This window comes from Carlito syrichta, unplaced genomic scaffold (genome assembly GCF_000164805.1).
Source record: "Carlito syrichta isolate Samal-C Ts95f unplaced genomic scaffold, Tarsius_syrichta-2.0.1 Scaffold305867, whole genome shotgun sequence".
Lineage (NCBI taxonomy): Eukaryota > Metazoa > Chordata > Mammalia > Primates > Tarsiidae > Carlito > Carlito syrichta.
In genome coordinates this window covers 181140-191695 of record NW_007249963.1, presented here as the reverse complement: position 1 = coordinate 191695, position 10556 = coordinate 181140, and positions in this window count along the sequence as shown.

The window sequence follows — 10556 nt, the reverse complement described above, 5'->3', positions numbered from 1 at the left end:
GAGGAAAGAGGACAGCAGAACCCAGGCCTCGACCATGAGTGTGGGAGGGAGAGGGTGGTCCCACATGGGCCACAAGGGAAGTGGTGGACGTGAGAGGAGCAGAAGATGCTACGTGAAGACACAGTCAGACTCACTAGGCTGCCTCTTGCAGGTTGTTACTATGGGCCTCTACTCCCTCATCAACAAAACAAACACCACTAGAGGGTTGATCTGAAAAGTAGCAACGAAATGCACAGAGCTCTGGACGTTGGCTTGATAGCAATTGTTGGGCACTGCAGGGTGAAGTGAGTGGGACTGACATTCCCTTACCATTTCTTGACTTATTTGCAAGTGGCAGGTCTGGTACTAGGTCCTATGGACAAACAGATAACTTGACCTCCACGCTTGGTGACTGTACAGAGTGGCTGGGGGTTCAAACATATCTTCTCAGAGAGACAATGGGGAGTTGTTCAATGGACACAGCATTTCTGTTGTGTGAGATGAAAAACATTTTGGAGATCGGTTTCACAACAATGTGAACGTACTTAACACTACTGACTGCACACTTACGTAAGGTTAAGATGGTAATTTTATCTTATGTATATTTTAACCACCATTAAAAATAAAATAAAAATGTTAAATAAGAGCAGATTTCAGAGAAGATATAAAAAATTTCTCAAGTGGGTGCGGTGGCACATGTCTGTAAACCCAGCTCTTTGGGAGGCCGAGGCGGGAGGATCACTTGAGCCCAGGAGTTTAAGACCAGCCTGGGTAACATAGCAAGGCCCCATCTCTAAAAAGCAAAAACAAGAAAAATAAAAAAATTAGTTAGGCATGGTGTAGTCCCAGCTACTTGGGAGACTGTGGTGAGAGAATTGCCTGAGCCCAGGAGGTCAAGGCTGTGGTGAGCCATGTTTGCACCACTGTACTCCAGCCTGGGTGGCAGAGTGAGACCCTGATGAAAAAAAAGTCTCTACAGTTTCAGCTCTTTGTGACCAGAAACATGGTGGGAATCATTCAAAGAAATAGGAAATCTAGAGGATTCCATTGGGGGGGGTGGGGAGCCAGGTTAGTTTGGGCACATTGAGACTAAAGTGCCAGCTGGACACTGTGTGGAAGGTGTCTTGCCTGTCAAGAGAAACGTGAAACCGGAAGTTGGGGGCATGCAAGGACAGGCCTAGCTGGAAGGTTACCTGGCCTCCAAGGTGCCTCCAGAGCCACCAGCTGGTGTGTGCACGGTCTCCTTCCCAGTTCTACCACAGTGTGCCTCAGCCTCTGCCCACACCTGCTGGGTCTCCTTGTCGCCACTGACTTTCCTTCCCTTGATTCCTTCTGTCTCTTCGCCTGCCCCCATGACTTCACTTTGCCACTCACGAGCCATCTTGCCTGCAACGTGGCCTTCCCCTCCAAACTCACATCACGCCCATGGCCCCCTCGACACAGCCCTTCAACGCCAGCTCACACCTAAGTCTCTGGAGGCAACTTTGCCAGTATATGAGAAGGCACAGATTTAAATATCCTGAGATACAATTCTTTTATTAACTAGTTGGCCAAAATTGAAAAGAATGCAGTGGCTTGTGCTAAAGAGAGTGTGAGAAAATTGAAATTCTCGTCTACTCGTATGTGACAGGGAATGTAAACTTGCAATAATCATTGTGGATGTTAATTTGGTAACAGTTATTTTTAAGATTTTAAATGCATACTCTTTGACTTAGCAATCCCACTTTTCAGTTACTGTCTTCAAGTTTGTAGCTCTACATTATCTAATAAGCTCACTGCAACATCCTGAAAATTGCATTAATGGGGAATGATAGAATTATTATTATGTTATCAGACATTCACTCAAAGAACATCAATCAGGCCCTGATAGATCTGCTTTTCTTGATCTGGAGAAATTCTGCACTGCAGACCAGACGTAGAGGATAAGAGTGTGTGTGTGTGTGTGTGTGTGTGTGTGTGTGTGTGTGTATGTGTGTGTGTGTGTGTGTGTGTATGTGTGTGGTGTGGGCATAAACGTGTATATATTTAGATCCCTGTGTAATAAAAGAAAAATGCAGGACACAAATGCACGTAGCTACTAAGATTGATTATGCCCAAGAGAACAAGATTTCTTAGACAGGCCTAAGAAAGAGAAAGGGTAGAAATTTCATGTCCATGTATGTTTTTAAAAGTGATAAAATTAGGGAGGGGTGATTTTTATTTTATGTGTTTACCAATATTTTCCATATAAAGTAAAGTTAAAATAAAAATGAAGAAATATTTATAATAAAGGAAATACTCTTAAGCGCATTTCAACTGTTCAGACTAGAGGGTGACATAGTTCCTGACAAGCCTATAGATTGGCTGCCTCTGGGTCATGTGATAGCCGCATGTCCAATCAGGGTGGGACAGGAGCATGTGGGATTACACATGACCATAGGTGGGCTGTGGTAAGAGCAGCTTCTCTTGGAAGGGTTTGTGGGAATGCAGATATCATCATGGAAATGTCTAGCACTGTCCTCCTCAGTCCAGGACATAAACACAGGACATGCTTACATTTCAGGGACACATAGGAGAGGATTTGAGGGATGCCAAAAGAAAACTAAACGCAGAGAGGGAAGGAACCATTAGAGGGAAGAAATAAAATAGGAAGAGAGACGAGCAAGTTATTCATTGAATACATGTTTACCAAATGCCTACTATGTGCAGGGATGCTTCTAGGGCTAGGATGTGGCATTGAATAAGGCAGGCAAGATCCTTATAAGCTTAAGTTCTGTGAGGTGGGAGGCATGGCTGGGGTGAGGGAGGGAGGGATTGGCATTCGTTGGGAGTCAGGTTAGCTGTAAACAACAATAAACAAGTTAGAACCTAATTTATCTTTCCCATAAAAGTACAGAGTGATGTGACCCAGGGCTGGTAGGACCACATCATGACCCACGAACCTTTTATTTCAGTACTCTGCTCTCCTCAACATAGGGCTTTTATCTCAGAGTCCAACGAGACTGCTGTTCACATCATGTTCAAGCAATCATATTCACATTCCAGCTGACAGGAAGCAGGAAAGGGGATAAAATGAGTGTGCCTCCTCCTTTTAAGGACACTTCTCCTTATATTTGGCCAGAACAGAATCATGTGGCTACACATCACTGCCAGGGAGGCTGAGATACATGGTTTTATTCTGGTTGACCACGTGCCTGGCTAAAATCTGGGCAAGGAGAGAGAATGGATAGTGGGAGATACCTGGGTGTCTCTACTATGGGAAGAAGTCAAAAAATGAGCAAACAAAAGTGTCACAGAATAGTAAGTGGTGTGATGAGTAAATGACATGAAAGAAAGTAACATAAGATGTGGCCAATGTAACTGGAGTGATCGGGAAAGGCCTCTTCACTGAAGTGAGATTTTTAGCTGAAGCCTAGACAACAAGAGGGAGGCAGCCACAAAGATCTGGAGGAAGAGCACTCCAGGCAGAGGAAATGTAGCCCAGAGGCAGGAGTGAGATGGACTTAGTCAAGGAATAAAAGGTCATTATGACTGTGCACAGCAGGGAGTAGGCACAGAGCCATGTCCTAGGGGATCAGTAGGGACAGGAATATGGGTGGGTTTATTAATGCTCTTTCTTAGAGACATGTGCATGTGTGAGTGAGTGTGTGTGAGTATGTGTGCATGTGTGTGTGCATGCGTGCAAGAGACACAGACACACACACACACACACACACACACACACACACACACATGCACTCCATCTCGTTCGCATGTGTGTCATCTGCCCCAGACGTTGCCATTGCCGATTAAAGGCATCAAGTTGAATGAACAGAGTTAAGAGTCCAGGATGACAATCTAATCCAGACTTGTCATGATTATAATTGCAATAAAATGTCCACGACTCAGAGCTTTGTTCCTTGTCCTCTGTCAACACCCACTGGAATCCTGGTATCTTCGCTGAGTAGAGAATTCAGGCCTTGAGTGTCAACAGTACCGCAGCATTTTCATGCCGTAGTTGTGTGTTCTGATTACAGCTTCGCTTTGGCCTCCTGGTCTCGTCCCGCTGCTGCCATCAGCTAGAGACCAGCTTGGATGATTGTTCTGGTCCCAAGGTAGCTTGGCCAGAAGATGGAGGCCATTAAGAATTGCACACCATTCCACTATGATTCAGGCAGTGTCCAACTCCAGTGAAGCCAAATTATTTTGCAGCGACTATGTAATTTAATTCTCACAGCATCCTAGGAATTGGACAAATAGGTATTATTCCCACCGTACAGGTGGAAAAAAGAATTGAAACACAAGAAAAGTAATTGATTGACCTAAGGTTAAGAAGTAAGTTGACGGCATCAGGAGACTCTCCAGCTCCTGTTGTAAGTACTCTGCCTGCTTGACCACTTAGCCCCCCATGGGGTTGCTCCTATGTGAACCTCAGGTCACTAAAGCAAAACAGCCAGGGGATCGCTGCTGTCCCCTGCTAGGGTGACTGATAATCCCAGGCTGCCCAAGGCTGGGAGGTTTCCAAGGTGGGAGAGCCCTTGGTAAACCAGGACAGTTGCTCACCCTCTCTGGTATAGTCTGGGGAACAGTCTGGGAACATTTAACATGTACTTAACTGAGGTTGGGCTGCTGGGGTGGGTGACAGGAAACTGGTCTCAAAGCCAGGTAAGGCTTTTCACTTTATAATTTGCTTTGGAAATGGCAAAATTCAATGGAGAAGATGAGAAGGAGACATGCACAATGCCGGGAGAGATTTTTGTCCACAAAGGGGAGTTCAGAGAGCCTAGTGTTTGGCTAAGCTTCCCTTTCCCCAGGGTCAGCCTCAGTGACCCGTGGCTGCCCTGGCTTGGCAGCCTGTCCTCTCCCTTAGGACACGCAGCCTTGGCTGATGCAGGACATACAACCACGCACACCCACAAGATGACTGGAGGAGGTTGGGGAATGACACTGCTGAGTTCACCTACTAAATAAGGGACTAAGCTCCTGACTGGGGTCAAGGAGGCCGTCTTATGAAGTCCCCATGGTCAGAGTGAATGGAAGGCATAAAAGGAGGTTACAGGAAGAGGCTGACCCATCAAGATGAAAGAAAGTCCCTAGCGGGCTCTGTGGACATGCTTGTGAATATGGTCTTCTCCCTCATTTTCAGTTCTCCTCTGAAATTATGGATGACCCTTGGCCTACATCTTTTATTTGGACCAGATAGAGAACTAGAGGCAGAGATGAGCCATCCAAGAAGAACCCCTCTCTCTACCTTAGTCAGCTCTGAGCTAGCCACACACATGAGGTTTGCGAGCAGATCTGTTTTCTTGTTTCCTTTTTCCTTCTCCATGTGAGACATCCCCAAAGCTGCCCTTCCAGGCACATGAGCCGACCTCATGGTATGATTGTGTGACGGGTTCTACGCTAGCACCTCAGGAGAGCCTCAGGCACTTCATGGTGTGGAAAGGGTTAAGCCCTCTGGCACCTGAGATTTCTTTCTTTCTTTCTTTCTTTCTTTCTTTCTTTCTTTCTTTCTTTCTTTCTTTCTTTCTTTCTTTCTTTCTTTCTTTCTTTCGTCTCTCTCTCTCTCTCTCTCTCTCTCTCTTTCTTTCTGTCAGGATCTCACTCTGTCACCCAGGCTGGAATGCAGTGGCATGATCATGGCTCACTGCAGCCTCTGTCTCCTGGGCTCAGTCTGCCATGTAGCTGGGACTACAGGCACACGCCACCATGCCCGGCTAATTTTGTGATTTTTCTGTAGAGAAGAGGTCTCGCTATGTTGCCCAGGCTGGTCTCAAGCTCCTGGGCTCAAGCAATCCTCCTGCCTCGGCTTCCTAAAGTGCTGAGATTACAGGCATGAGCCACCGCACTTGACCAGGACCCTGGAATTTCTGATCCACACAGAATAGAACTTTCAAAGGAGAATTCCAAGCAAGTGTGCTAGCCTGAGGCAGTGCCGTGGTTCCTATCCGAATCATGGCTAGGGTAAAGGCAGAGGGAAGAGGTGGGGAACAAAATACAGCCTGTTGCTTTGCTGGGTACATGAAATTTTAGCTAAAGGATTAAAGGCTATGAATGTCAAGTACAAACTCATGAGTTTCCCTCAATTATCTTTCAGAAAGTCACTCCAGACCACACGCTTTACTTTTCCTACTAACTAAAGGAGTTTGTACTTGAATCCCTTCAGGGTCTGTTTTCTTCCATCTCTGTAGTGAATAGTCTGCTCCCAGCTGCACAGGTGGATGGCCCAGTGTCACGGTCTCTCATAAAACCAGCCACAGCCATGGCGCTCGCAGACATGCTGGTTGAATTTATGAGACGCACATCGGCGTGTCCCTGCAGGAGGTGGGCTTGCTCAGGGGAAGGGGTCAAGGGGACCCCTGCTTTTGTGTTATTGGGTCTTGCAAAGCACTGGCTAGGTGTTCCCACAACACACTCCCTGTTAATAAATAAGCGTTTGAAAAGTGATCCCAGCCGGGCTCGGTGGCTCAGCCTGTAATCCCAGCACTTTGGGAGGCCGAGGCGAGTGGATTGCCTGAGCCCACGGGTTCGAGACCAGCCCGGGCAACTGGCGAGACCTCATCTCCACAATAAATACAAAATTAGCCGGGTGTGGTAGCACACACCTGTACTTCTGGTTACTTGGAAGGCTGAGGCGGAAGGGTTGCTGGAACCCAGCAGGTTGATGCTGGGGTGGCCGTGAGCATGCCACTGCCCTCTAGCCTGCACAACTGAGTGACACTCCAACTCAAAAAAGAAAGAAAGAAAAAAAGGCCATCCCAAGACCTTGAGTCAACTTTCATCAAAAATGGCAATCTCACCAAGATGTGAATGTACCCTAATAGCATGACAGCCTTCGCCAGGACTCTGGAAGATCTCGCTTTTCGTGGAGGTAACCTGCCTAGGGCAGGCAAAAAACATAACAGGTCAAATGTTTGCTTCACCTGAGACAAGGTTTAGAATCTTATTACAAAGGCCAGAGCCCCAAGGGCGTAACTGCTTTGTGTCTAGCACAAGGATGACCTTTCAGGCTTTGGAGTCTGGGAGATGCGGGTTCAAGTCTCAAGTGTCCTACTTTCTACCTATGTGGCAGAGACCAAGCCACTGAACTTCTTTCTTGTCTTCTCTGTACCACGAGGATGTTTTCCTCTTCTGTGCTACTGTGAAGACATAGTAACTACACACAGTAGTTACAGATACCGGCAGGTCTCGGTATAGAAAGGAGAGCTTTGTGTATCATCTGGGTTTTTTTCCAAGCAGTTCTTATAGAAATTGCAAGAAGCCCAGATCCCAGTAAACTGAAGTCAAAAGATCATGTCCAGGTTTTCCCTGACTCTAGGCCAACACTGCTCTGTGATCCCATCTCCTCGCCGACTCCCTCCTTAATGAGTGTGTCCCCTCCCCTTTCAGTCCTTGCTGCTCCTGTGGGAGTAGAGTGGGGGAGTTTAGCTGTGCAGTGAATGAGCCACTTGAACCTCTAGAGCCTAACAAGATTAGGGTGGGAGGGGGTCTGTGTCCTGGCTCCTTCTTCGTTCATTGCCATTTCTGGATGAAAAGTACAATGGTGGCCTGGCAAGGAATGCCGCCTGTGCACAAATCACAGGGAGCCATTGCACACAACCAGTGCATTCCCCCGGGGACAGCAGCCAGCCAAGTCCTTGAAACCTTCCCCAGGAAAGTCCTCTACATGTTAATAAGTTGGGAGGACAAAAACCTAGGTAAAGGTTGCATGTGATGAACAGATTATTTCATCAAGGAACCATTAGAAAAAAATAATTAGAAAGTAAAAGGGAATGAAAAGAAAGAAATGTGGCAGCTCCCACTGGCCCAGTCACTGTCTCTCAAATCCAAGAAGCTGCGGGACGTGATTTAGCATGACATAGTAGGCGTCGCTTGGGCTCATTGATGCTCCTGGGTGCTGTGCAGTTCAGCAGCTGTGCACCATGTGTGCCCATGGCGCTCTTCTCCTCAGAGCCCAGGCTGAAGGAACATCGCCTGCAGCCCTCCAGACCAGGGGCCACAGCCACCTCTCCCAGAGACGTGTTTCCACTGGGTGCGCCAGCAGAGGGGAGAGCAGGCCCAGTGTCGGCTGGTCTTGCTCATTTTCTCACCCCCCTACAAGGCATCACATAGCAAATAAAATATCTTGGAGCCACTGTTTTGCAAATTGGTCTTTCTTGGACTTGAGTTCTTCGTCTACGTGAGCAAAATGAACTGCAAAGTCAAGGTACAGCTTCCAGTAACCTGCCGTTGGAGGACAGGGCTTTTGTTGTTTATGCAATCTGATTGGTCGTCTATGCCCAGGACTACAGTTTCTGGAACTTTCTCAACTCTGAATTTCACAGAGTAGGTGGCTTTAGGGAGAATATTTTGGGGACCCTGAAATAATGTAATTAAATACAAAATGTTCGCTGGATGCCCACTGTTCTCAAAACACCAGCACTGTGCTGGGCTCTGTGGGTGCAGCATGAAACCCACTCTGGGAACTTCTGCACAGAGGGCAGACAGACCCGTCCCACCTCCAAAGCCAGACACACTGGGCTAAGACACCAAAAAGTGCAAACACAAGGAGTGACGTACAAGAGAGGAAGATACTGGTCTTGCAATTTGTGGGATTGTCTGTACATTTAGAACCGTATCTTGGTCATCATATCTATTCAGAATGTGCACTTGCTCTGTTCTGCCAGCCACCGATGACACTCAGACAACACTGGCTGCGTGAATGAATGATGCCTGGAGAAAAGGGTGGTTGGGTATGGAGACACCACTTCAGTCAAAGCTTGCAAGATTTGTCAGGGAATAAGAAATATCAAATCTAGAGCAAGCCACGGTGGGAGGAGTGGAAGGGTAATTGGCAAAGATAAATCTAGAAAGGAAGTTGAGATTCTGGAGGTGGGGAGAGGAGGAATTTGCATATTAAAACTGCTTTTCAAATATGTTCTGGAAAAGCTGATTGAAGTGATGTCTGTCAGAATGCACTTGAGAAAGAAGTTAGCAGACCCTCCCGAGCCTTCTTTTTCCTCTCTCTCATAGCAAGGAGCACAATGTTTCATGTGCTGCGAGTGAATCTGAAACCTGGAGAAGCAGAAACAGTCACCATTTTCTGGATCTGCCTAAGTGGCAGTCGTGGGAGTCGATTTGTGGAAGAAAGGAAATGTTCCCATGCATATGTTTCACGGCAGATTCAGAGATAACAGGTTTTGCAGCCAGATGGACCTGACTTCAAATCCAAACCCTGCAACTTCCTACCCGGTGACCTTGGGCAAGATCCTTCCCTTGCTGAGCCTCAATGTCCTCATTTATAACTCAGAGAAAGTAACTCCAGTCTCATCTGGCAGTTGTGAGGATGACATGAAAGAACATGACCGTGCCTGGCGCAGAGGGGAAGGTGTTCAGTTGACATGGGCTCCCCTTCCCCTCCTCTCTGCTTTAAGCCTGCTTCAGGCTGCAGGCAATTAAAAGTTTACGATGTTCTAAAACTGATTTTCCAATTTAGGGGCAGTACATTGTAAGTCGCTGCTATTTTCCTGAAATGACATTTTCTAGGTTGGAGTCTGTTGGATTTCTTTTCAATTGCATTAAATTCTATTTACTGCATTTCTAATAAGATACTAGGATGTCTGGGAAGAACGTATGGTGGCTGATTCCAACTATTAAAGCTACCTGCCGGAATAATAACGCCCGAGACCTGTCCACACACTTCCCCCTGTGGACTCAGAGGGGGACATTTGTTAGCAAATGTGTCAGACACCTTTGAGTTTAATACTGCTGTGCTCTGCAATTCCATTAGATACGGCCTTGTTGAATCTTCCACCGACACTGAAACCGGGCACATTTTAGTTAAATTGTGATGGGACACACAGATGCACAACCTGTAATGTAACAAAGACAAGGTGACAAGAGTTATTAGAAACCTAGAAAATTCTAAAGGGAATTCCACTCACTGTACTGTCAATATCTCTCCTTCAGTTAGATGAAAAGCCAGAGGGTATATTGACCCAAGGAGTGTCATACTCATAACCCTCCTAAAACATCATTTCCTTTTTCTTAACATGAAGAGTAAAAAACTGCATGCACTTGCAGCTGGCCATGGGTAAGAGAAGGTCTTCCATGCTGGCCTCAGCCTGGACCAGGAGAGGTTGGTTGAATCCTTGCATCACAACGCGGACACTCAGAAATATCTGTGAGGACAATTCTATCCAAGAAATAGCAAACATAATTTTTAACAACTGAAGCTGCTCTCTGGCAAAACATGGTTGTTTGCAGCTTAGTGGGAAGAAAGTGGCAACGTGGCCTTTAAGGCTTATCTTTAAAAAAAAAAAAACCACAGAACCAAGAGTGGTGGTTCACATCTATAATCCCAGTACCTTGGGAGGCTGAGGCAAGAGGATTGATTGCTTGAGTCCAGGAGTTCGAGATCAGCCTGGGCAACATAGTGAAATCTCGTCTTTACAAAAAATAAAAAAATTAGCCAAGCGTGGTGTTGTGCACCTGTAGTCCCAGCTGCTCAGGAGGCTGAGGCAGAAGGATTGTCTGAACCTGAGAGGTTGAGGCTGCAGTGAACTGTGATTGTGCCACTGTACTCCAGCCTGGGCGACAAAGTGAGACTCTGACTCAAAAACAAACAAACAAACAAACAC